The sequence below is a fragment of the Aegilops tauschii genome, chromosome 3 (genome assembly GCF_002575655.3).
Source record: "Aegilops tauschii subsp. strangulata cultivar AL8/78 chromosome 3, Aet v6.0, whole genome shotgun sequence".
Lineage (NCBI taxonomy): Eukaryota > Viridiplantae > Streptophyta > Magnoliopsida > Poales > Poaceae > Aegilops > Aegilops tauschii.
In genome coordinates, this window is record NC_053037.3 from 557,974,794 (window position 1) to 557,979,777 (window position 4,984).

General features: G+C 43.4%; 1 long non-coding RNA gene across 1 annotated transcript; it reads right to left on the reverse strand.

Moving 5' to 3' along the window:
• Positions 1-962: 962 nt before the first annotated feature.
• Positions 963-4,426, reverse strand: LOC141021050 (uncharacterized). The gene is made up of 2 exons (XR_012181051.1): positions 4,260-4,426; positions 963-1,402 (listed from the first exon to the last, which is right to left on the reverse strand). It is a non-coding gene; the product is annotated as an uncharacterized lncRNA (long non-coding RNA).
• Between the last annotated feature and the right edge of the window lie 558 nt (positions 4,427-4,984).

A 4,984-nucleotide genomic window follows, 5' to 3' on the forward strand; every position in this document is an offset into this window, starting at 1 on the left:
AATTAGCTGTCGCAGCCACCGTAAGTATGTAATTTTTCTTTCCAACTTAGCGAAGTATGCGATGTGTTGAATTGGAACATGCTTTTAGAAGATATCTGCATGAGCATTTGTTTCCTACTTGGCTGGAACAGATTAACTGAGTTATCTGAATTGTTTTCACTGATATTGATCAATTGGATGCCTGATCCATATGTCGTGTATTAAGTTAGATCTTTCTCTAAAATGGTCAACTTTCGTGGCATTAAATATGATATTGCACATAGTATCTTCAAAATAAAATCTCCAAGCAATATTCATCTATAACGAAAAAATGAGTATGGACAATTAGATAAGCGGCGTCATGTGGCCAATGGTACATGTCTTTTCTGTAGGAATTTGCAGACGAGTCAGCATTTTTTATTGATTGTATTGTGGGTCGTAATACTTGGGAGATCAAATTCATGTTCCTCTATGCTTTGCTGTTCTGGCTATTTACTGAAAAAAGTGGACCAATGCTTTTGTTAATAAGTTCATTACTTCAGTTACCTTCTGGAGCTTATGGGTATTTTGCAATAAATTTATTTTTCAGGGAAGTTCTTGGCGAATTTTGAAAAATGTGCTGGTCTTGATGGGGTCTTCTGTGTGTCAATGAAAGGTAGTTTTCGAAGGCCTGCTCATCTTAAAAAAAAATCTCATGATCTATATAATAACGGTATAGTACAGTACGAAATAAGTTGAATGATCATGGCATAATCACAGAATTTTGAGAAATATGCAATGTGGTCACTGAAAATTGCAGTTTGTGGTCAGTGCAGTTCTCATTGTCCGGGTTTTCGACGAAGGCCAGCATTCACTTAAAATCGCCAGTATTTGTGTTCAATGCTATGTATTCACTGTGCTGCTGAATCAGCAAAACTTCACAATGCTCCCAAACAGGGGCTTGGGTTTAATTGTTTCCAAAGCTAGACACCTGGACCAGGCACTTAAGGCAAATTGTTCAAGTGGTCAGCTAAATATTTTGGGTTGCTCTTTTGGCTCTGAGTAATACAGTAATAATATTCTAAGTGTGATGCAAGAACATACTGAATCAAGCGAAAACATGAAAAACATTGGTCCCAAAAAAACCCGAATGGAGACGAGACTACACAAGTTCCACATAAATCAATCCAGATAATCATTTTTGGCATAACTCTCATTTCTCATAGATCAATTCAACAAGCTCCTTGATCGCCAGTTTCCGCATCCTTCATCTGCTCACCAAGTCGCCTCAGGCTGTGCTCCAAGGTATTCATTACCCTTGGGTTCACAGGCGGCCTTGTTTTGCCGGTCCGTTCGTCCACTTGCACCCTGGTTGGTTTACCCTCCTTTTTGTGAGTTGGCTTAACAGCTTCTTTTTTAGTCCGTTTGAGTTGTACTGGTGTGCCTGCATCAAAGAGTATATCGGTCACGTTAATAGGAAAATGGTTAAGAGCAATAACTGATTCATTTTCTTCCATCAACTAGATAAAGCAGCCATGTTGCCAGATACTAGCACAAAGATAAGACACACAAAAACCTGCAGCTAGAATCACTTGTCCAGGTTGGCTTTGCTGAAACTTCTTACTATTAAAGTAAAACCCAGAGGAACTTAATATCTTATTAAACACAACTTCAATATCCCCTCCATAACATAATATAAGACATTTTTTTGACACTATGCCAGGAACAGGTTGAAACACAGACTTTTGGTTACCTATCTCTAGCTAGCATTACAAGCATGTATAAATGCAATGTATAGTTTCTCTCAACTTGGCAGACTCCACAAACATTAAACGAAACTAGAAGATATGGACTTGTGGCCATTATTTACACCGACCCAATCTACAGTAAAAAAAGATGTACTTTGATAAGAAGGGAATCGAGTTGAAGTCCATATTACAACCTGAACTATTTGGTTTGTATAAGATTCAACCCCAAACTCTAAAACCGTCAAAGTTTCAACCCTGAACTATCAAAACCCGGATATGATTCAACCACGAACCTAGTTCTCGCTGAGTAGGCCAGGTTTCACTGTTGACCATCCAGTCAGCTAGCCCAATCAGGAGCCAATACTATTGCCTTTTTTAGACAAAATTTGACCAAAGAATAACAGTATCTAGCAAATTTTGAAATAATTCACTAAAATCAGGACAAATATGCAGACACTTCTGGAAAAGTAATATACATTTTTGCTGAACAGATATAAAAATGAGCCAAAATTACAATACTCCTATCAGACTATGTTTAGCAAAACATTATCCAGAAAATAGAATATCAAGAAAAAAATTGAAATAATTCTGTAAAATCAATAATAATATACTGACCATTCTGGAAAATTTCCAGATATTTGTGCTGAACAGATTTGAATAACGTGAAATTACAATTCAGCCACTTTTTTGTCAATTTTTGTCCAAATACGGAAGTATCCAGAAAAATTGAAATAATATGTAAAATCAAGACTGATCACTTTAGAAAATTTTCAGATATTTTTGCCAAACATATTTTAAAATGCCCTGAAATTCAATACACTGAAATTACAAATTCAGGCCCTTTTTTGGCCAAATTTTGTCCAAAAATGAAACTATCCAAACTTCTGTCAAGAAATAAAAATATACTGGGTATTCTCGGAAAGTTCTAGATATTTTTTCGAACATATTTAAAAATACTCTAGAAAAAATGTATACTTCAAATATGTATACTTACAATATAAACCATTTTTTGTCCAATAAATGTATCCAATTTTTTTAAATAATTCTTTAAAATCTGCAATAATTTAATGATCATTCAAGGAAGTTTGAGACATTTTGGCCAAATAAATTTAAAAATAACCTGAAATTTATTGTTTTCTGCCTTATTTTAGACCATGTACTGACAATACATCGCTGTAGATTGGGACGGTCAATGGGATCAAACCCGGCATGCACTAGCCAAAATCAGGGTCAGGGGATGGTATGATTGAATCCAGGCATGCGCTAGCCAAAATCAGGGTCAGGGGACGGTTTTCAGAGTTTGGGATTGACTTTTTTACCATCAATTCCCACAATAATTTTGCACAATTTTACAAGAATGGTTGCGCAAAAACACAAGACAAATTCAGCAACCTATTTCTATTGGGTTACCACAGGACACGTTTAACCAGCTGATATAGAGCTGAACATTCATACGGATAGCCACACACAAAAACATGCAGTCGAGCAGGGTAGCAGTACACAAAAGTCCGTTACCTGCACTCTTGCTTAGATATGTGCAGATCTCACTGGTGAGGAAGGCGGGCATGGGATTGATGTTCTTCTGGGCAGCACGTTGTGCAACTCCTAGCAGGATTTTGTTCCTCACATTGACAGCAATCAGCATCTCCAATTTTTCCATGCCTTCGGGTTTGATGCTAGAGATGAAGTAGACAATATCGCTGTCATATATGCTTATGGTGGGTTTACTCGGGTTTGCCAGCGCCATCCGAAGTTTCTCTAATCTCAGCGTGGCGTCGCTGCCGCTGTCGCTCAGTAGGTCATCGTCATCAATGTTGCAATGTTCGACTCCAATTTCAGTCAGGCTGCCAGTCTGCAAATGAACCGGATATAGTTTGGATCCAATTGCCAAAGGAGACGACCCCAGTTTTCCCTTGCTGGCACGGGCAGCGGGATCTCTTGGACTATCACCGGACGCTCCACGAGCACGTCGCAGAGGAGGATGCCGCGCCAGAGGTCCACCCAGGCGACCGTGCCGCGCTCGCCGCCGAGCCTGATCGTTTTGGCTGTCTCGTGATACCGCTTCTTGCAGACCGGGCTGTCCGGTAGTGGGACGAGCTTGTCCCTCACGAGCTCGTCCACTGACATGGGCATGGTGATCCAAGCCTCGGAGTCGCACGAATAGGAGCGGTATAGGTGGAGCTGGAATTCCCACCTGATAATGGGCGCGTCGCTGCTGCTCTCGGTCTCACTCTCATACACCGGGGACCAATTGCTGATGGCGGCGACGGCGTACCAGGCCCCGCTATCGCGGCTGAGGAGGGCGGTTGCGGAGTCGTGGAAACTTCTGGGGTGCGGGTTGGGGAGCAGGTTCAGCTTATGGGCTCGCGGCCTGTATAAGAAGAAGTCCCACGACTTTACGTCGTCGGGCGCGTTGGGGTTGATGGGGATGCGGAGGAGCGCGAGGTCCGCGTCGGTGGCGACGACCCTGGGCGCAGACCGGTGGAAGTCGAGACGGGGACAGTGGACGCACAGGTAGGAGGGGAGCGGCGGTTGGGTGGCGTGGAAGGTCACCTGGATCGGCAGGCGGCTGCTCGTGGCGCCCCAGGCGGTGGTGGCGTTGGGACGGTTGGCGATGTGGCACCGCACTTCGAGGAGGAAGGCCTCGTCGTAGCCTTCGCACTCGGCAAGGGTGGACGGAATCATGGTGGCGGCGGCCATCGGGGAAGGAGGGGAGCTAGGAGAGGTCAGAGCTGGGATGGACCGATGGAGAAGTGGGGTTTGGCCGCTATATACACCCTCGCGGTTTTCTTTTTGAGATGATTTTGTGGGAAATCTAGTGCCACGTGAAAATACATGAATACTTTCTGGTAATGGTAACTGGCAAACGTTCACGAGGGAGAAACTGCCAGCGAACATCCTAACTGTCACATGATCTTGATCCTAGCTACGGTGCAGTTTGGATGACTTTTTTACACTCAAAATAAAAAAAATGCCGTGGCATTTTTACAAAAAACCTTCCAAGTTTGTGTCGATCTCTCTCAATATCACCACATGGTAGTGGGCCCCACACCCATCACACCCTCCTGCCTTGTCCTTATCTCCAATAGGCACGTTTGTGGGCACTCGTTGTCATCCCAACTGCTCTCTCTCTCTCTCTACCTCTCTCTCTCTCTCTCTCCCTCCCTCCCTCCCTCCCTCCCTCCCCACCTCCCCCTTTTCCTCCCCCCATAGCGGAGCATGGCAAGGGAGGACGGGGGGCATGACTACAACAAAAAACGGGGAGGGGTGTTGTGCGG